Genomic DNA, 22,843 nt, shown 5'->3' with positions numbered 1-22,843 from the left:
AGTATTCTATTTTGAAATCTGGTTTGTTACTTTTAATTCTAGTCAATAGAATTCAAAGTAACAAAAGCAGTCAATGATTGAAAGGGCTCTGAATAGTTATTTTTGTGGCTGAGGGATTTCTTGATTTCTGTCCAACCAGATACCCCATGCCACTATGAGGGGGAGAGCCTTGTGGTGCTTTTTGTGATCATGGGAGCTGGTCCATTTAAGTGATGTAGCTTCGATTGAAGGGCCTTCCCATAGATAAGCTTGTCCCTGGAACCGACGAATATCAGTCCATACAGCATATCAAAAGGAGTAGGTGAGGAAGAGATGTGTTAAAGTTTCAATACTGGCCATGCAAAAATGACATAATCCTGAGGCCCAGAATGATGGTTTCTGGAGTTTGTCCCATGTAGGAGCCTTATTTTGAGAAGCAACCACATAAATAATTTGGATTTTGGTAGGCATTTTAACTTCCATAGCTTCTGCCTCCACTAGGGAGGAGGAGACAACTGAAGATTAGCTGTGAGAGATATGTACCTCGCCTTTGGAGAGCATTTGCCCTGTGAATCCAGAGCCCGTATCAAAGTATCAGGTTCTGCTGTGAGAGACAAAGAAATTTTGAAGAACCAAAGTATAGCAGTCCTAGAGCCTGGCTTGTTGCCCATCAAGATTGAGGTCACAACTGGACAACAAGTCTGTGGGCTTTATTAACATTCCTGGCTACTTTACTGAGGGAAAAGAACCCATCCCTGCCAAGCTTGTGGGTTAAGTGATCCAGGAGGTCATGGTTTTCTAGGCTGACAACCCAAGGATCTTTCCCAAGCAGGACCTACGATACATCCCCAGTTTTCCAACGCAACCCTTGTCCAATGAGAAGGAAAAGCCTTGATGATAGCCTTCCAGAAAATTGGTCCATTCCGGGAAATTTTTGTAGGCTTCCTGATCCAATCCACAATTGAATCCTCCCCAAGATATTTTCCTTTTGTCAGCCTGGCCCATAGTCCTTCCCCCTGAAAAGATCCTCCATACACTTTTTGCTGCCAGGGCCTTTGAAAATAAGAAGATATTTTTTAGACCCCAACGACCATATCTTTGGGATGGCAATTGATTTCTGTGAGGCTAGAACCAAAGGTCGTTTGTCATTCCTTTCAGCCCACAAGAATCTAGAAGAGAGTTGCTTAATTTTTCCAAGAATACCTTGTGGGATCCATGCAAAGATTTCCCAGAACACAGGGATAGCTTCTATGACCACTTTTACTAGCACTAGTTGGACTGGAGGGGAAGTAGATCTATTGCACCAAATCTGAATTCTCTTCTCAATTTTAGCCAGGATCCATAACTTGTCTCGATTTAAGTAATTGTTGGACTTGAGGATAAATCCCAAATACTTGAAGCCATTCTCGCTGTCACTAACCTGAATAGCAGTACGCTCTGAGATCGCGTTCTTTTCAATTTTAGATAGGGTTCAGCTATATATGGAGGATTTCTCCCTGTTGATTGTCATACCAATTGCTGCACAGGTAGAGTTAAACAAACTCTCTAGACTTGCACTGTTCTAGATATTTCATTAACAAAATTCTAGTTTATCATCTACAAGGAGAAGATGGCACAAAGAGATTGTAAGTCCTAGAAGGATACCTTTTAGGCATAGTATTCAAAACCGAAACCGTTGACCGGACCGGTCCACTTATCAAATTGGGTTTCAAATCGGAACCGGTCAAACTGGGACTGGTCAAATCTCAATGAACCAGTCTTTAAGAAAACACATAAAATAACTATTTTTTAATGAAAAAACTATTTTTAAGATTTAAAACCATGATTCCAAACCAATGGAGACAAAATATGCAAAGTTTGTCCATCTATATACCATGTAAAGGTGAATATATCAAAATGGCACCGAGTGCAATACATATCAACAACAAAACACATAATCAATGAGGCTCTAAATGGCCTCTAGAGTCCAAAAATAGTGCTACAAGCTATGGGGACACTGGCCTACTACAAGTATACAAATTTGTGATTAACATGATCAAACTCATCACCACTAGTAGACATGGAATCATCAACATGAGCTACATAAATAATTTGGCTCAAAGTTTGAGGATTCTTAAAACTCCTCTGCAACCTCAGTAGTAGTGGCAACAAAACTAGACATCAAAACTACAAATCATTCATTAACATGATCACTCATGAAACTCATCATGATTCGGCGCTACTAGAAATGGGATCATTAACAAGAGATACATAAACATCATTTAGCTCAAAGTCTTGAAACTTGGATTGCTCAACCTTATAATATGATAGAAATTGAAAAGGTTTAACATGCCTAACCAGTGATTTTGGTTTGAGTAAAGGGTTCAACTCCTCAACTTTATAAAGTGGTAGAAAAAACTTTGCATGCCTAACCAATTATTTTTCCTTTGAGTGAAAGGTACATTTTTGTTAAGGCCATGGTAGAGGAGTTCAACAATCAATACCACCAACATCAACAAAGTTCAACAATCAATGCCACCAACATCAAGGTTCTTAAAGGGATTCATGCTCTTGATCAAATACCAATTTAATACCCTCACACGTGATAGAATCAAATGGAAACATTGAAAAACCCCAAACCATGAAATCCTGAAAACCATTAAGTTTGCTGAATTTTGAGTGAAATCTAAAATTCTAGTTTCTCCATATGACATCCCATGAGGTTGAAACCACTCTCAAACATCCTATGTCATTTCATGGTAATGTTAAAATTTAGATGTCACTTTTACTTTAAGAATTTAACATTACCACTGATTGTTAGTGTTACTAGAGTTGAGATTTGTGACAAAAATGAGATGGGAGACATGTTTTTCTTGGAGGGGTTGTTTTTGGAGGGAAATAGGCCCAAGTTTCCCTCAAAACCACTTCAAAACTCACAAAACCACTTTATGTCGGGTTTGCGGCTGGCTTGGCAATGAACTAGCCGATTTATGGGAAAATTAGCCAGCTAAGTCACATGACACGAGGGCATGAGAAACACGTAAATACGAGTATTCAATACGAAACGCAGTGACCTAGAAACAGGACATGGGGGACACGTTATATATATATATATATATATATATATATATATATATATATACCGAAATATAGTTTTTTATCCATATTAAATTGTAGGTTGTAGCTTATCTAATCAAATTAAAATATAATTACTTCTCAAAGTTCATAGTTCACTTTAAAAAAAATAAATAGAATCAAAATTTACTATTTACAAATTAGAATGTGATATGCTTGGTCTTGATTATCGAATATTCAATGTTCATTGTTCATGTACAACTTACAAGCACATAAGGAAATAACTAGAGTCTAATCCTATTGATTTCCTCTGCCCTTCTTGCGAGAAAATGCCACAGCTTTCCCTTTCCCTCTAGATGTAGATGTTGGTGCTAGTGGAGTTGGCAGTGGAGTTTGCTATGCTCTAGAAGCTGAAGAACTAGAAGTAGGAGCTATAGGAGGTAGACCACGTCCTCTAATGGTGGCAGGGGTAGCCCGGGCAGGTGGTGTCACCTGGAAACATTACAATCTCCCAATCCTGAAATCCTGAAAAACTGATAAGTCTGCTGCATTTTGAATGAAATCTAAAATTCTACTTTCTCCATATGAAATCCAATGAGGCCAGAACCACTCTCAAACATCCTGAGTCATTTCATGGTAATGTTAAAAATTAAGTAAAAGGATGAAAATGAAGATTAAGGAGAATGTCACTTTTACTTTAAGAATTTAACATTACCATGAATAGCATATCAATACTAGGGCCTAGACTTGATCATTAAGCTGCCCCACTCAAAAATTATTTGTTTCTTTCAAAAAAATTGCAGCTTATGCAAGCAACTTTTTCTATCAACGGAATACGCGTTTTCCAAATGCAGGACATGACGAAAACCGGCGAATACGTTTTACATTTTACAGGACACAATGAAAAACGTTTTTGACACGTTTTAGGGTCGTTTTCGTGTCCGGCACATAAAATACGGGACACAGGGCCTTGGAGGATGTGTCCTGTGACTTAGTTAGCCAGTTTAAGGGAAAACTAGTCAGTTTTGTCATAAGCCAGTCGATTTATGCTCGGTTTGACCAAAAAACTAGTTAGAATGGTGATCTAACCAGGTTTTTCTACTAGTCCGGTGGAGTTTGCTAATGAACTAGCCGATTTGACAAGTTTTCGACTGGTTTGAATACTATGCTTTAAGGCATTTCTTGCCACCACATCCTTTATCAGTCGGTTGAGGCTTTCTGCCACCAGGAGGAAAAGCAAAGGGAAAAAAGGGGAAGCTAAAACATTGATGAGGACTGAAGGTGGCTGAGCTAATATATTTCATGATCTAGGAGATGAATTGGTGATAGAATCCTACATGGATAAGGAGGAGCCAAATGTAGAGCCAGCTTACCCTATCAAAAGATTTGGAGAGATCTACCTTGCAGACCACTACCTTCTAATTCCTGTGACTGGTTTGGAGGCCTTCTTGAGTGAGACCAATGGCATTCTGAATTTGTCTGCAATTAAGGAAGATGAATTGTTTTGGGGATATATGGTTAGAGAACTCCTTTAATTTGAAGAGCAATAATTTTGGAGATGATTTTATAAATTGAATTGCAGAGGGAGATGGGGCTAAATTAATCAAAAGATGAAGGATTGTCTATTTTGAGAATAAGGTCTATGAAAGTGGAGTTGAAAATAGCTAGCATAAGACCATAGGTCCTTGAGTATTCAACCACTTTGAGCAAATCGTCCCCAATGAATTTGAAACATCCTTGGTAGAACTCAATGGGGAGCGCATCGAAACCTAGAATTGTCTTGCGGAAAATATGGATTACGATTTCTAATTCTTCTTGGGATACTTTTACTGTGAAATCCACATTTTCTTCTCGCTCTATGAAGTGAGTAAATTAAAGAGAACCTGAATGATAGTGTATAGTTACTTCGGATTCCTCCTTGTATAAGGTCTAGAAAAAATGGTTTCCCTCTTTTGCAACATCTAGGAAGGAGGTATCTTCAAATCCATCTGGTTATGTAATGGCCTAGATGAAACTTATGGCTTTCCTATGATTGGAAAAATGATGAAGAATTTAGTGCTTTCATCTCCACCTTGAAGCCATATGGATTTGCTCTTCATTCTCCATTCCACTTTGTTTAGAAGAATTTGTCTTCTTTTGTCTTCCATAAATTTTAGATGGGCCCTCTGCTCTTTAGACAAGAAGCCTAATCCATCACTCTCCAATATTTCTTTGATGTGAGCTTCCGCTTCTACGAGTCTTTTATTATTGCTCCTTTTTCATTTTCTCCTAGGCCTATGTCATTGCTTTAGCTTTTTTAAGATTTTCTTGGAATTGGATCATAGGGTAATCCCAATGCGCTGGATTGAAGAGTTTCCACATATCCTTGACCGCTTGTGCAAAAGAGGGGTCTTCGATCTAATGAGGATTTAATTTGAATGGGTTGGGTGTTTTCTGCATTGTAGTATCTAGTTCTAGCACGATTGGGCAACGGTCCGATTCTCCCCCTGATGAAACACTGACAAATACGAAGATTTGCTTCTGGTAGCTGCTATGAGAGAAGAAATCGATCCAAGCAATTGGAAATCAAAGCATCACCCATCCTATTGTTTCGCCAAGTGGGAGAAAGATTTTCGCGCTGAACATCCATTAATCTAGCCTTCTTAATGAGCTTCGGGGTTCATCAGAAAGTGGATCCAGACGGGCACCCAGGCCCTAGACATCACTTTTCCCGATAGAGAAGTTGAGATCACCCCCCAGAATTGTTTGCCCTTCAACATAATGAGGAAGCTGGAGAGTATTTTGCCAAAAGATTACCCTGTCGAGATAAGGTCTTGTTAAATTATGGTATGTTCTATGCTTAGAGTAGTTTACTTCTTTTCTTCTTATTAGCCACTGATTAGCAATCCCATATACATTAAGTAAAGTGCAGATAGAACATTAAACGATCGACAAAAAACAAGCGACAAGAGACACAAGATGTGGCGGCTAGCCATGAACAAACCCCAATGCGGGGAAACCATTTGATCAAATCTTCTTTTATCTTCAATAGTTCAGCGAAGAGAAATAATACAAAATCAGAATTCTGTAATTTTATATCAGCAGTAGCAAACCCTAGATCAGCAAAGTCAAACTTAGTCAAACGAGATGAAATTGACCTCCAATATGCTTGGTCAATTTCCCGGTCAACTAGTCCTCAAACAGCGTGAAGAAGTAGCCCATAAACAGCCCCAAAAACACAGTCAAACTGCTGCCCCAAACTAGGGCAGTCAACGCTGGTCAAACCAGAGATCAGATTGCCTCGGTTTGCGTGCCAAAATCTACGGCCTACCTAGGAGAGGCAGCCACACCAAAACCGCACTCTTCTAAGGTCAACGCTGGTCAAAGAGACCTTCAGCGGCTTCTGCATCCTTTTTGCATCTTCCTTGCCCTTCTGCATCCTCCTTTTTCCCATGTGTGAGCTGCTCCTTGTGTAACCCAAAGTTAAGGAGAGATAGAAGAATGAGTGAGATGAGATGAGTTGATAATGAATCAACCTCACTTGTACTTATATGATTTGTTGGGCATGTGTGCCACACATTTCGCTGCCCACCGACCTTGACAATTTGTCAAGTAAATAAAAATAAATTCATATCTCCATAAATACTTGTTGGAATCGGATGATCTTTAGATCAATCCTACACCTCTTGACAAGAGGAATCTAGGAAAAATATCAGCTGCCATAAATAAGATGACCCACATGGAGTTTGGCCCTAGTTGCCAATTTTAACACTCCCTCTCAACTAGGGAGAACTCCATCTGCTAATTTGTTTGACCGTCGGTACTGTCCCAGCCATCAAATGCACTGCCTTGCACTGCTTGGCTCTGCTCTACTCTGCTGAACTATGAAGAAGAAGAGATGATCGAGGATGTATCATACCATCCTCCACTGACCCGAAGTCAGTCTCAGAGTGTGTCAACCACTCTCACTGATCCTAGATCAATGGAGGTCATCCTAGCATAGGGAGTACAATAGATACAACAAGGCGTCCATCGATAGTACTACTAATGGTCCCTAACCCCATTTCCCTACTCATTGATCAGATGAGAGGTACTTCCCATGAGTCCCAGACTGCATGGGTAGGATGCCTCAACAGGAGAACCAATCATCCTGTCCACAGGAGAACGAATCATCCTGTCCAACAGTCGCCATAAGAGAACTAATCATCCTGGCCCACAGGAGAACTAATCATCCTGTCCCACAATCGCCACAGAGAACTAATCATCCTGGCCCACAGGAGAACTAATCATCTTGTCCCACAGTCGCCACGGGGTGTCACAGGGGAAGGTTGAATCTTTCACCCTGTACATAGCGCACCACCAGGGGATGGTGAGTTGCTCTGTGGTCGCATGTCACTCCAAGAAGTACCCCGCGCCCCCGTGGAGCTCCCAAAGCTCAATATATGCATCATACATGACCCTCATAAGAAGGTCTCTCAACGACACCAAGTCGTTCTCGGAAAGTCAAGAATTTGACTTTTCCTAGGCGCTTCGTCAAAATGTCGGCGACCTGTTCATCTGTACCGATATGTTAGAGCCTTGTTGCTCCCCGCTGTACCATATCCCAGATATAGTGGTACCTGATATCGATGTGCTTGGAGCAATCATTTCTCTGATAAACGAATCTCGCTCTGGTTGTCACACAAGATCACAATAGTATCCAATGTGAAGCCAAACAGCTCACTGAAGAGCTTTCACAACCAGACTGCCTCACAAGACGCCATACTAGCAGCAATGTATTCTGCCTCGGCGGAGCTCAAAGCCACAGACTTCTACTTCCTGATCATCCAGGATATCGAGGCAGATCCCAAAGAGAAACAGCACTCGGACGTGCTCTTTCGGTCCACCACACTTCCTACCTAATCAGCATCGGATATCCATGTAGTCTCACATCTCCGGCAGTGTATCTCAAACCATGTGTGATTGTGCCACGAAGATATCTCAACAGATTCTTGGCACCAATCCAATGTGTGGGGTGAGGCTCAACCATATGTTGACTCAACGTGTTGACTGCAAAACATATATCCGGACAGGGGTTCACCAAGAAGATCAATGCTCCGATGAGTTGACGATACTCAGTAGCATTTTGTAAAACAGGTCCGGCAGCACTACCGCTTAACTTCTTGAAGTCAAGCTCCATTGGGGTAGTCACAAGCTTGCAGTCCACCATACCAAACCTTTCCAATATCTTCACCACATATCTTTCCAATATCTCCCCTGGTATCTGCCAAACTTCCAGTCCTAGGAAATAGTGCATCAGTCCTAGGTCCTTATCTCAAACTCAGAAGCCAACTCCCTCTTGCATTTGTGAATGAGAGGGTCTGCACCTATTAGAAAGAGGTCGTCAACGTACAGCACCAGTATGAGAGGTTTGTCATCTTCAACCTTAAAGTAAAGGTTAGGGTCAGCTTCACTCCTAGTGAATCCCAGCTTCATCAAGTAGCTATTGATCCTCTCGTACCATGCTCGGGGTGCCTGCTTCAACCCATAGAGGGCTTTCTTCAACTTGCACACGTGAGATTCCCGATCATGAATCTCAAATCCTTCAGGTTGTTCCACATAGACTTCCTCTTTGATTGAACAATGCAAGAATGCGGTCTTGACATCCATCTGATGTAGGTTCCATCCTTGCAAAGTAGCAAGGGCTATGATCGAGCAGATGGTGGTATATCAAGCAATAGGTACAAATATCTCGTCAGTCTATTCCTTCCTTCTGAGAGAAGCCACAAGCGACAAAATGAGCCTTATACTTTTCAGCGCTTCCATCAATTGCATGCTTGATCTTGTAAAGCCATTTCGAAGTGACAACTGCTTTGTCCTGGGGTCTGGGGACCACATCCCAGACATCGTTTTTTATGATGGACTCATATTCCTCAGTCATCCTTCCATACTTGATGCTTGACAGCTTCTGCAAATGATGAAGGCTCATTTTGGATGATCGTGCTCATGATGGTCAAGTATCCCTGATACCTGGTTGGCTTCTTACTTTCCCGGAAAGTCCCTCTGGGTGCAATGTGTCCTTCAGCATCATCAAGTGTCCCCCTAAGCCATGAAGGCCTTTTCCTAGAAGAGGAAGGCTCTTGCGAAGGGGGGTCAATAGGATCCATAGGTTCTTCCACATCGGGCATCGTCTCATCTTCCTTTTCCTTCGGTTCCCTGGTGTCAGCTTCTTTAGATCCCCTTTGAGTAGGAAGATTGTCAACTTTGCTAAGAGCCATATCTTCGTCAAAGGTGACATCATGGCTAATCTCGATTTCTCTTTGACCAGGCACAAAGATTCTATGGCCCTTAGTATTTTCGCTATAGCCCATGAAGATTCCTTTCTTTCCAGATGCACCCAATTTATTCCTTTTCTCCTTCAGCACATGAAAATATACAAGACTTCCAAAAATTCTAAAATGAGATACGTCAGGTTTCTTACCAGTAAACATCTCTTTGGAAGTCTTGGAACCCAATGCTTGATGAGGGCATTGGTTTTGCACATATACAGTGGTATTCGTAGCTTCGGCCCATAGAAACTTTGGAAGTCTTTGATCATGGAGCATAGCACGGACAGCTTCCACAATAGTACGATTCTTCCTTTTCGCCACACCATTCTGCTCAGGAGTATATGGTGTTGTAGTCTCCCTCTTAATGCTAGCCTCTTTGCAAAAGTCATGTAACTCATTGGATTCATACTCAGTCCCATTATCAGTCCTTAAGATCTTGATCTTCTTTTTGGTTTGATTCTCGATCAAGGCCTTGAAGTGACGATACCAAGTGAACACTTCATCCTTCTTTTTCAAGAAATATATCCAAGTCTTGCGAGAAAAATCATCTGTAAAGTGAGGTAATATAAATATCCTCCCAAGGAGTTCACAGGCATCATACCAAATATGTCTGAGTGAACCAACTGCAATATATCGGAGGTCTTGCTTTGGCTTGAGGGGAATGGTCCCCCTTTTGAGCTTCCCTTCGGCACATCCAAGACATACACCTTCTTGCTCTACTCGGAACTCGGGCATCCCTGTCTTGCATTGGGTAGAGCTTTATAATGAAGGTGAGCAAACCTCTGATGCCATAGTTCGGACTCAAGTGATGTGTCACAAGACATGACACCCAGCAGACTTCTTCCGACCTAATATAATGAATCGGCTCGAAACCCAAGAGTGAAAGCTTCTTTAAAATTCTTTTTCCATACACGTACCTTGCCATCGATGAAGGTCACCTTGTAGCCTTTGTCTTCCATTGCCGAAACAGACACCAGGTTCTTTTTGAGATCAGGTACATATAGGACTTCTTGCAAATGAATTGTATTACCTTGATTCAATTTAAGAGTGACATTCCCTACGCCTTTCATGGGATATTTTGCGTTGTCCCCAAGAACAATTTCCAGGTTGGTCTCCTTCTCTATCAGATTAGAGAGAGCTTCTTTGTAACTAGTGAAGTGCCTTGAGGCACCACTATCAATAAGCCAATTTCCCAGCGAGTCCGGGGGAGCAGTAGTAGAGAGGGTCGCTGGTAGACAATATTCATCTTTCTTATTGTTAACAACATTAGATTCATACCTGGAGTTTCTTGCCTTCTTGAAGGGTTGTCCTCTTCCTTGATTTCTGGCATTTCTTTTACCTCTGCCATTTGACCTGCCATTCCTTTGATTGCCTTGAGAGTGATTTTAGTCATCGTCATGGTGTGAGTCCCTTTTATCAAGGCACTCCCTCACATAGTAGCCCATTTTGTTGCAATTGTAACATCGTCATTTTCTTCCACCCTTTGGTCCAGCCTTTCCTTTGGATTTAGCCCCAGAATTGTTTCTTCTTTTAGCATGAGAAGAAAAGGCAGAGGGATTGCCTTTAAGTGCGGGCATTTCTTGCTCTTCCATCCTTGTTTCTTCTTGAATACATTTAGCCATCAATTCCTCAAATCCTGGGATGACATTATTGTTGAGAAGAGTAGTCCTGAATATATACCATTCAGGTAGCAGTGCTCCAAGAGTTGTGATAGTCATTTCCCTGTAAGGAACTACTTCCCCAATAGATAGGAGACCATTCTTGATCTCGATGATCCTTAAGAAATATGCTTGCATACTCTCATCTTTGCCCTTCTTAATTTCCTTCAGCTTATTTCTAAGGAACAAAACTTGATTTGCATCATTAATTTTAAATAAACTCACCAATCTATCGTAGATTTCCTTGGAGGTGGTCAGCTCGGAAACATATGCCACTAGATGCTTGTCGATAGTCCCGGATGATCTTCTTTGCTTTGACATCTCCCTTGGTCCACTTGCTTCTGGCAGCAGCGGATGCATTTGATGGAGGTGCAACAATATTGCCTCTCACATGGTCCAACACTTTTTGATTTTCTAAAGTCAGATCGAGAGACATCTTCCATCCGTGATAGTCAGACTTCTCACGAAGCTTGTATTCAGCAGGGAAGAGTGTTGAGGACCCCATGAAGTTTTTAGGATAGCCTTGCCAACCTTCGGTGATTGTTCTTGCTCTTGCTCTTGGGCCTTGTCTTCACCTCAACTCCAATACGATGTTAAATTAGGGTATGTTCTATGCTTAGAGCAGTTTACTTATTTTCTTCTTATTAGGCACTGATAAGCAATCACATATACATTAAGTAAAGTGCAGATAGAACATTAAACGATTGACAGAAAACAAGCCAAGACAAAAGACACAAGATGTGGCGGCTAGCCAAGGACAAACCCCAATGCGGGGAAACCCTTTGATCAAATCTTCTTTTATCTTCAATAGTTCAACAGAGAGAAATAGTACAAAATCAGAATTCTGTAATTTTATATCAGCAGCAGCAAACCCTAGATCAGCAAAGCCAAACTTAGTCAAACAAGATGAAATTGACTTCCAATATGCTTGGTCAATTTCCCGGTAAACTAGTCCTCGAATAGCTTGAAGAAGTAGCCCATAAACAGCCCCAAAAACATAGTCAAATTGTTGTTAACTAAAGCCAACCTGCTGCCCCAAACTAGGGCAGTCAACGCTGGTCAAACCAGAGGTCAGATTGCCTCGATTTGCGTGCCAAAATCTACGGCCTGCCTAGGAGAGGCAGCCACACCAAAACCGCACTCTTCTAAGGTCAACACTTGGTCAACGTTGGTCAAAGAGACCTTCGACAGCTTCTACGTCTTTCTTTCTGCGTCTTCCTTGCCCTTCTACGTCCTCCTTCCCACGTGTGAGCTGCTCCTTGTGTAACCCAAAGCTAAGGAGAGAGAAGAATGAGTGAGATGAGATGAGTTGATAATGAATCAACCTCACTTGTACTTATATGATTTGATGGGCATGTGTGCCACACATTTAGCTATTGGTCAACCTTAACAATTTGTCAAGTAAATACAAATAGATTCATATCTCCATAAATACATGTCGGAATCGGATGATCTTTAGATCAATCCTACACCTCTCGACAAGAAGAATGTAGGAAATATTATATCAGCTGCCATAAATAAAATGACCCACATGGAGTTTGGCCCTAGTTGCCAATTTTAATAGGTTTGTATATTTTTTGGTAAAGAAGAGTTGAATCTTTGGAATGAAGCTCAACAATTAGACCCCGCCTAATTGACCAAGTAGGCATGAATTTCAGATCGTGGATTCGCCATCCTATAATCAATCCTCCCGACCTACCAAAGATGTCTACGGACAGAAAGACTCACCCAGTCGTCGAGCGTGAGCCCATCCATCATAATTTTTTTGTAAGATAACACATCTGAGCGATATGCATCTCCACCAAATAGCCAACTATTTTATAGGGTTAGCCAGTCCTTGACAATTTAAAGAGAGATGCTACATCGAGGAACCTCAGAAGGGGCAGATGCTCTAAGAGCTCGTAAGATAGATTTTTGTTTGCCATTTCTGATCCCCTTATTTACCTGAATCTGAGCCCAAGAAATGTTTGATTTACGCCCTCTCCCAGAGGATTTGGGGCCTCCCTCCTTGAATTGTCCAAGCCCCACCACGGAAGGGGGATCCGGAGGCTGATTCACGTCGCGGATTCTGTAAAGGGAAGTATCCCCATATTTATTAAGGAAGCACAAATTGTAACAGTAACCTGAAACCAATGATTGGAGGGACTTTCCAGAGGTTTCATGCGGGGGGTGAGCGCGGCAAGGGTCAATGTGGTGTAGGGAGGATGGCCAGGGTGAAGGGGTGGGAATGAAGAAAGGAGAATAAGTAGAGATGTCAGACGCGTGGATAGACCAAGAGAGGTTTGATAAAAATTCCAGACTGCAAGGGTACATGGGAGGTACAAGTTGAGGTGAAAACCGCAGAAATGAAAGGGGCAAATAAGTCAGAGAACATATGAAGGGAAGGGGAAGAAAACATACCCGTTGAGGGCTTGAGCACATCCCGAACTGCTGAAGAGGTTGACACAGGAGGAGATATCACTTCCATTGAAACTAGGACGGAGAGAGGACGCGTCGACGAGCTGATTGTTGAAGTTGGAGGAGCCTGCATCTCTGCTGGGGTCGAGGAGACCTGTGAGGGAGCTTGAGGAGCTTCAGGAACAACAATGGATTGGAATATGGGTCCCTTGACTCTAGGAACTGAGAAGGGGGTTCTGAATGTAATTGCGCCTTCCTAAATCAACGTTTGCCTACCCCGACTATGGCACAGTTGGACCCGAAGTGTGCATAATCTCTGCACTTTCCGCATTTGAAGTGTACACCTTCGTAGTCGAGAGGTTGATGGTAGGATGGACTGTCCCGCTTGATGGTGATGAAATCTGCTATACCCTTGGTCAGATCTAAGCGCGCCAAAATGAAAGACGTCCTCATATATCGACTCTGCAGAAAAGAGAAGTCGGATTCATAAAAGAAGCCCAGCTTGTCCCGATTTCATGGGACACATATCCTAACCAGAGATGCAGAGGGAGCCTAGGTAGCCGAACCCAGATAGGAGTAACTTCGAGCTTTTCCGTTCCGGCGTCATATTATACCTTCCAATTCTTCAGAAACAGAGCTTGGGAACCCTGGAACCAATGCCTATTCAAAAGCTATAGCGCGTCTGTCCTTGAGGAAGTGACCCAAGCAATCCAACCTCTGGCGAAAACAGCGTGGTCAATAACCCCGCAAGGGGAGAAAATTCTTGACAATCAACTTCTTCAGAGTATCCATGGTCGTTCTTCTGCTGGCAAAATGACCCACGAACGTTGAGTCCTCCCTGTGCTGAATGTCGTTGAACTTGATGCCATCGCCCAGAATAACACTTGTCTCCTCCGTTTTCGTACACTTCCTCTGAATTCGCCTTAGGCCCGGGACAGGTGACGCCATTTGGTTCCAAGCTGGAGACACGTCTGACGCCTGTCGGATTTCTCACTTAGCATTTCCGCGGAGAGGAAAACATCGATAAACCCTTCAGACTGTGTGAGGTTAGTCTGCACTGAAAAATAGTAGCTGGCTGGAAAGAGCCGAGTCGTCGTTTCGGAGGAGGAATCTGGGCAGTCGGGGAAGGTAGAGCCGAAACCACTTTTGAGAGATCGAAATGGTGCGCAGGGTCGTGATCATCGAAGATTTATGTAGTTGGACGACTGACATCACATGGACAAATGGCCATCATTCGAAAAAGCGTGTTTGCGATTTGTTCGGCCTATCAGGTCAAAATTTTACGGACGGTTGCTTTGTCCATTATTTTAAGCTTTATGCATATGTATGATTAAAAAAATAAAAAATCGTATATGCAGGTTGTACATAGCAATAAGAGTATCTCATATTTAAAATTTTCAAAAGTTTCACTTCAACCCTATTAAATAATGAACGAATTATTGCGTTGATAAGTTGTTTTTTTGGGAGCTTGGGTGAGCAGACATTGTTTATTCCACTTAATAAAACGTTTTTATTTTCGTTCTTTCTTCGTCCACTTTTAAAGTGATATATGTCTATTTATAAAGTGTTCCTTGAACTATCATTAATCATGTTTGTGCCTCCTCATTCCCTAGATTAGCCCCACTCCAGCTTATATCTCCTAGGCAAGTCATTAATATCACAAATCTTTTATCTTTCTTTAATGCCTATTCATCAAATCAAGGCTTGTAACAGTTATTCATGTGGGTTATTCTTTACCTTATTTTACCTTTCTTGCAACTAACTTGGGCACCTTATCTTTGGCAACGCTTTTATGGAGCAGTAGTGAGTCATCAACGGTAGGGAAGAGAAGAAGCCGCATGTTGGTTAAATAAGAGGAACAACAAGTGTTCCCTAAGCATTAAGTTCTATTTCTTTGGTCGAAGAATGTAGTCGATTTCATAGTTCAAAGCAGGAATTCCATATCTTACAGTGGAAAATCATTGCTCATCTGATAGGAAGATAACCCCATTCTGAAAGGTGCTTACATATAGGGACACTCAGACCAAAAAAAAAAGCAAGGGTTGTTGTTACTACCGAAGCACTTCTCATAGCGGTTTAGGAACCATAAACTTCCGTTCGGCAAGGTAAAAACTTTACCCACACTTTCTTTATAGATTGGAGCGATAGGGTGGAAAATGTGTTGTTGTCACTGGGATGTCTAATTGTGTTGTAACTATGCCCCATCCCTAGGCAGGGAATGTGTTATACAATTGTTCAGAATACTAGAAAAGTCGTTATTTCTCTTGCACTTAGTATTTCCTTCCAGTATTTCTTACCTTGTTTTGAACTTTAGTATTGCAATCTTGACAGAATCCTTGTTGAATTGAATCCCAAATAATTTCACTCTTGTACCAATTGAGCCAAAGATGTCCCAAGTCACAAAAGCTCTTAACTTCAGGTATGGTATTTCATTGAATTGAATTGATTTAAACATTAGCTAGCAGGTACATCCATATGAATGTTTTTCCATACTTGGAGCTAGAGATACATAACTAGATAATGGAATCTATGTGGTAGTCCATCTTCTATTGTATTTCCTCTAGCTCAATTATTTGGTTGGTCAGCTCATTACTTTATGGTTTGGTTTGAATTTTCAATTCTTCTTCACAAATACAAATGACATTTTCTCTTTTATTTTTTTTCCTCTAGCTCAAATGACTTGCTAATATGATTGGTTTTTAAATTAACTTGCTCATATGGCTCTAGTTTTTAAATTTGTCCATGTTTAGTCGTTATATTTTTGCATGGGATGTTAACTTTTAAGAGAAAGTGCAGGTGATTTGCATTTTCCATACATATTGTCATGGTACTATGTTGTATTTGGTGAGGAGTCCACAACAAAAAGTTATGGACTTTGGAGTTTACATGGTTTTACTCTACCCAAAATCTAAACTTTAGTAGCAAGTTGTATTCTTGCCTTTACAACTCAGGCCTAGGACTAGCAAAATGGATTTTGCAGTAAAGGATAATCATAGAACAACATAACCATATGTGTGTTAGAAGATAGCTTTGTCTTGCTTTTCCTTATGTTAGGAAATCCATATGGGTTGCTACTTCAAGTGCAAATTTGATTTGTAGAGTGGAGTTTGGCATGTAGCAGACATTTTCCAACTCGTAATTACAATATGAAGTGTTTGAGGATTGACAACACACATTAAAGTAGAATGGAAGTGAAATGAAGTGTTATTTTATGAACACCTACCTTCTAAGAAACTGACATGGCATGAGTATAATAGCTACCTTAATGTATTCATAATGAGTTGTTTTCACCCCACAGATGAGGAGTTGGTTGTTCATTACTTGAAGAAGAACACATTTTCCATGCCTCTGCTTGTGAAGATTATTGCAGAAATTGACCTTTAAAGTTTGGTAAGTGAAAGCTAGATGTTGAATACCAGAAACCTCTATGTTGGATCTTGTTGTTTCATAATTCTCTTTTATGGATCCCTCGTATCTTTAGGCATCACCCCAACATATAAATGTTAACTTTTAAGAGAAATTGCAGGTGATTTCATTTTCCATACATATTGTCCTGGTACTATGTTGTATTTGGTCAAGATTCCACAACAAAAAGTTATGGACTATGGAGTTTACATGGTTTTACTTTGCCCAAAATATAAACTTTAGCAGCAAGTTATAGTCTTTCCTTTACAACTTAGGTCTAGGACTAGCAAAATGGATTTTGCAGAAAAGGATAATCATAGAACAACATAACCATAGGGGTGTTAGATGATAGCTTTGGTCTTACTTTTCCTTATGCTAGGAAATCATATGGGCTACTACTTCAAGTGCAAATTTGATTTGTAGAGTGGAGTTTGGTATGCAACAAACATTTTCCAACTCATAATTGCAATATGAAGTGTCTAAGGATTGATAGCACACATTAGAGTAGAATGACAATGAAATGAAGTGTTATTTTATGAATATCTACCTTCTAAGAAATTGAAAATGCATGAGTATAATAGCTACCTTAATGTATTCATGAAGTGTTGTTTTCACCCCCACAAATGAGGAGTTCATTCTTCATTACTTGAAGAGGAAGGCTTCTTCCATGCCTCTGCTTGTGAATATTATCGCAGAATTTGACCATTACAAGTTTGGTTTGTGAAAGATACCTACTGAATACCAAAAACCTCTCAACCCGATCTTGTTGTTTTGTAATTCTTTTTTATGGATCCTTCCTATTTTTAGGCATCATCCCAAAATAGAAATTTATAGTATACATAGAGCAGGTCTATAAGATTAATTGCAGCTAACTTGAGGAACCCTTTTGTAAAAAGTTTAATCATCTTTCTCCTTACATCCTGCACAATTTCCATACAGATATTTTATTTCATCACAAGTAACTCACTTTTGAAGATTGTACAAGCAAAATTATTTTTCGTATGGCTCCTGAATTTTTTTTTCTTCTGAAATATGAGTTTTGAGGTATCTGACCTATGTGCAGGTAAGGCAACTTTTGGAGAGCAAGAATGACAATTTTTCAACCCAAGGGACCGAAAATACCCCAATGGGGCTAGACCTAATAGAGATGCAACATCTGAGTTTTTTGGGTATCAATACAATGTGTAGGTAAGGCAACTTTTGGAGAGAAAGAATGGCATTATTTTCAGCCCAAGGGATAGAAAATACCCCAATGGGGCTAGACCTAATAGAGCTACTACATCTGGGTGCCAGAAAGCTACTGGAACAGATAGGCCTAAATTAACATCAATATCAAGACGTACGCAAAAGGTAGGAGTGAAGAAGGCCATAGTGTTCTATCGAGGAAGACTTATGGCAAAAGGTGAAAGGTGAGAGGCCTTTTCTTTTGTTGGACTTCTTGTTGGACCTGGCTTCTTTTGGAAAGGCAAAAGGCTGCAGACCACCCAAGGGGATAAAAATCAACTAGATCATGCATGAATAGCATCTTGCTGATAATGGAGCCAAACCTAGTAGTTTTCCAACAAGAAGGGTTCTCTGAGAGTAAAAATATATATTAGTTGAATTCATGTATCTACCCTCCAGAATATTGTTGATATCTTCTAATTTTGCTCTTTTCTAAGAAAAATTAATGGAACTATTGTTCATATAATGGTGAATATTCATCCATATGAATGCTTTTCCTTTCACCATTCTCTATTTCTGATTATTTATGAATAAGAATTGATTTATTCAACTAAAGTTGGTAATGTTGATTTTGGTGATACAGTTGTTCTCCAGCTTGTTGATTCGGTGTTGTGTCGAATTTACAAGAAAAATGGTAATTTTGAAAGACTACAAGGGCGAGAATGAGATGAATCGCCAAGTGCAGATGAAGTGATGAGTATCAAGAAGGAACATATATAATGATTTTGTTCCTTCCAATAGTTATTCAGTCTCTATTTGGTCGACGTTGACTTTTAAGAGAAAGTGTAAGTGATTTGCATTTTCCATACATATTGACTCGGTAGTAATGCTGCATTCGGTCAAAAGTCCATAACAAAAAGTTATGGACTATGGAGTTTACATGGTTTTACTCTACCCAAAATCTAAACTTTAGCAACAAGTTATAGTCTTGCCTTTAAAACTCAGGCCTAGGACTAACAAAATGGATTTTGCAGAAAAGGATAATCATAGAAAAACATTACCATAGGTGTGTTAGAAGATAGCTTCATCTTACTTTTCCTTATGCTAGGAAATCCATATGGGCTGCTACTTCAAGCGCTAGTTTGATTTGTAGAGTGGAGTTTGGCATGCAACAAAAATTTTCCAACTCATAATTACAGTATGAAGTGCTTAAGGATTGACAACACACATTAGAGTAGAATGGCAGTGAAATGAAGAGCTATTTTATGAATATCTACCTTCTAAGAAACTGAAATGGCATGAGTATAATAGCTACCTTAATGTATTCATGATGTGTTGTTTTCACCCCACAGATGAGGAGTTGGTTGTTCATTACTTGAAGAAGAAGGCATCTTCCATGCCTCTGCCTATGAATATTATTGCAGAAATTGACCTTTACAAGTTTGGTCCGTGAAAGCTACTTGTTGAATATCAAAAACCTCTCTATTGAATCTTGTTGTTCTGTAATTCATTTTTATGGATCCCTCATATCTTTAGGCATTACCCCAACATAAAAATTTATAGTATACATAGAACAAGTCTATAAGATGAATTGCAGCTAAGCTTAGGAACCCTTTTGTACAAAATTTTATGATCTTTCTCCTTACATCCTGCACAATTTCGATAGAGATATTCTATTCCATTACAAGTAACTAACTTTTGAAGATTGTACAACCAAAATTGTTTTTGTATGGATCCTGAAATTTGTTTTCTGAAATAGGAGTTTTTGGGTATTTGACCTATGTGTAGTGTTTTGGAGAATTTGGTATCTACGGATAAATACTAATTCCCTAGATAAGTAGCCATATCTAGAACAACAGTTTAAAGCACTTTATCCTTTTCCTATAAGCAATAAATAAGACAAATAAGATGAGAAGACCTACTTGTAGTTCCGCTTTCCTCTTGTCTCCTTTGTATTGATCTTGTCGCTCCTTCCCGTACTTAACACGCTTGAGAAGTACCTGTAAACATCAACAGAAGACAAATAACCGATCAAAGCAAAATATCTATTGAATACAAGTAAATGAAATCAAATACATTCACACATATAAGCATCATATAACAAGATAAGCATATGGAAAAAAGGTTCAAATACTTTATTGAATAGAAGAAGGAATTACAACCATCATGTCTGATTCGAAGTCACTCCTCCATCTTGGATCCCATCCACATCACATCAAAAGCATGACAAACTTGTAGCATAACAATACTTGTCTCAAAGCCAATTATCATAACAACATTATCTCCTTACAATTCAACATAGTCCAGCCCTAATCACTTAGATGAGTGTTCAATTTATAGGAGGATGAAGGAGGTTATGTCATAAATGGGGGTATTGAATGGCCTTCCATACTTAGAATTAGTTCCATGGAGGAAGGGATGAGAGGATAGGATGCATCTTAACTCATTCCTCATCCATTTTTGAGCTCATAGGAGTTGATAAGTGAGGGAAACTTCTAGATGACTCCAAGAGATAAGAATATTCCCCAAAACCTATGTGAATTCTCTCAATCTCACCCAACGCAGGTGAAAGAGGGCCTAAGTGCTCTGTAGAGCACCCTGGCATGGACTCAACTGCTCTGCAGCGCACCCTTACATGGGCCTACCTGCGCTGGTCCCTTTAGAGGTCATTTCAGGATGTCTTCAAGTCATGAAACTATCTGGGAAGGAGGCATTCAAAAGGGTGACTTGTTTAGGGCATGTAGCAACTGAAATTAGGGTTTGATGAGCCCTAAAACACTAATCTAGATGATGGGAGTGATGTGCCCAAATGGATCTGTAACAGCTGCCCCCTAAAGCATGAAGTTGAAAAAATGTTAATGTCGAATGAAATGCTTTACGATGTGATGAGGAGGTTTCAAAGTGGAAGGTGACCTGCATCAATTACAATACATATATCATGATATTTTTGATTTTTTACATGAATTGTTGAGGGAAGGCATACCCATACTCAACATATAAACTTTCATTACATGTACACAAAGAGTCATCTACAGATATAGAGCCATGATTGGAATGACCATCAATGTAAAGCCATTGTACATATGATTTAATACTCCTGAAATCGCAGCCCGAATGGATGAAACTAGATCTGGGGTCTTCTATCTCATTTAATCGTTCACTCAAGTACGAGTCTAACCATGTGAATATGTGATCTGAAGTCGAACATGGGAAGACACCATCTGATTACCAGCCAATGATGTAAGTCGTTAATAGATGTGAGAGAAATCACCGATAATGATAATGATCCTCAAGGTACTGCAATACATTCTACATGGTGTGAATGGATGATTGATGTCGAACACCATACAAAGTCTTTCAGTTGAAGGCCAGTGATGTCAACCTATCGTCGAAAGCGAGAAACTTTCCATTGATGTATGCAAGCCTCAAGGTACTGGAAGGGTGTTTCTAAGTCAACTTCTTGGATAATGTGCTGATGTCGACAAGAAGCAACTCATCGCAGGAGGGCCTTGATGTATCCCACATCAACGACATGAAACGAGTGTAATGTTTTTGGAGACGGAATTTAACTAACGACACAAGGTTCAGGAATGGCAGTCATGAAAATGAAGGTTTATGGTACTACAAAGGATGAATTTAAACTAGATGACTTATTTTGAACATGTCGACGACACTGAAATGAATTGGTAGCATTGACCCAAAACAAAAAGATGGATGATATGATAGACCAACGGTATGATAACCATCAAGCTGATAACCCAACCCAAGTAGTCACGGTGATGAAGTGAAAGTGTCGTGTTCAAGAGCGACCTACTACCATAAAGTGGTTTTCCCCTTTTTCCCATTTTCCCCAGTCATTGCTTACCAGTACCTCTTTATTTTTTATCAAGCTTGAGGAGGATAACATATGCTTGTTGTATAATTCCACCCTTCGGGTGAATCCATCGCTATGTGATGTTTTAACGAGTCTAGTGAAGGTGAAACTTGGTCTTGTCTAGATGGACAAGTTTTTCGCTAGTTGATCTTTTAACGAGTTTAACGACAAAGATAGCCCAGCGCTTTTCATGTTTAGAGAGTTTGAAAAGGAACAAAAAGAAAACTCCATAAGTTATTTTTCGTTGATTTGTCTCTCAAGCCCGAAAAAACATAAAACAATACAAGAGAGAACCTATTGACCATGTTCGGTCAACGTATTCCTTTTTCGTAGTTAATCTATCTCAGCCTGAAAAAGGGTTAAACTTATACTGAGTAGATGTTGTTTCCAATCCGTTAACGAGCTGAAAAGGACAAGCGCTCGACAATATTTTCATGTTTAGAGAGTCTGAAAAGAGCTTAAAGAGGACTCCAAGGGGGTTCCTTTTTCGTTATTTAACAGAGCTCGAAAAAGAGATAAAAGTATGCTTTGTGGTCAAAGGTACAATTTACAATCAAGCACGTCAAATTCTATTATTCAGCTGCAAAACCTACTCAAAACACCACCAAATGGATTAAAAATACCTATTTCATAGGTAAAAATAGGCAAATACTAATGTTTACTCGATTAATGAACATGAAATAAACATAAAACAAGTTTTTACCATGACATTTTTACCATTTGAGACTTACCATTCAGTTTTGTGCTCTGGGCTAGTTTTTTACCTCGAACTTCATCAGCTGATTGCAAGAGATTTTGTGGACCATTTCTCATGCCGTTCAGACCAGGTAGGAGATCTACCCCTCCTCTTTCTTTTCAGGTCATTCTTTTACTGTTTCATGCAAGTTTTAGGGTTTTTTGGGGCCTTTGGGGTTTGATTTTTTTCCTTGGGATCAATGCAGGCTTTCACATCAAAAACTGCGCTGAAGAGCACCCTGATAGAAGGCTGCCTACTCTGCAGCACACTGTCTTTGTGCCTGGGCTGT

At 40.1% G+C, this 22,843-nt stretch overlaps 1 protein-coding gene and 1 long non-coding RNA gene across 5 annotated transcripts in view; one reads left to right on the top strand and one right to left on the bottom strand.

Moving 5' to 3' along the window:
* Nucleotides 1-14,666, bottom strand: part of LOC149192921 (uncharacterized) — a 48,057-nt gene extending 33,391 nt beyond the window's left edge. Inside the window, exon 1 of the long non-coding RNA XR_016254398.1 lies at nt 13,379-14,666. This is a non-coding gene — a long non-coding RNA (uncharacterized LOC149192921). The remainder of the gene's footprint in view (nt 1-13,378) is intronic.
* The window catches only part of LOC149192920 (ABC transporter G family member 39-like), a 190,412-nt gene that overhangs the window by 119,295 nt on the left and 48,274 nt on the right, over nt 1-22,843 (top strand). The gene's annotated exons all lie outside the window — the stretch shown is intronic.

The sequence above is a fragment of the Pinus tabuliformis genome, chromosome 2_2 (genome assembly GCF_031772625.1).
Source record: "Pinus tabuliformis cultivar Carrire ecotype Pingquan chromosome 2_2, CPIR1, whole genome shotgun sequence".
Classification (NCBI taxonomy): Eukaryota; Viridiplantae; Streptophyta; class Pinopsida; order Pinales; family Pinaceae; genus Pinus; species Pinus tabuliformis.
The sequence above is the reverse complement of the archived record's forward strand: the minus strand, read 5'-3'. Positions and strand labels throughout refer to the sequence as shown.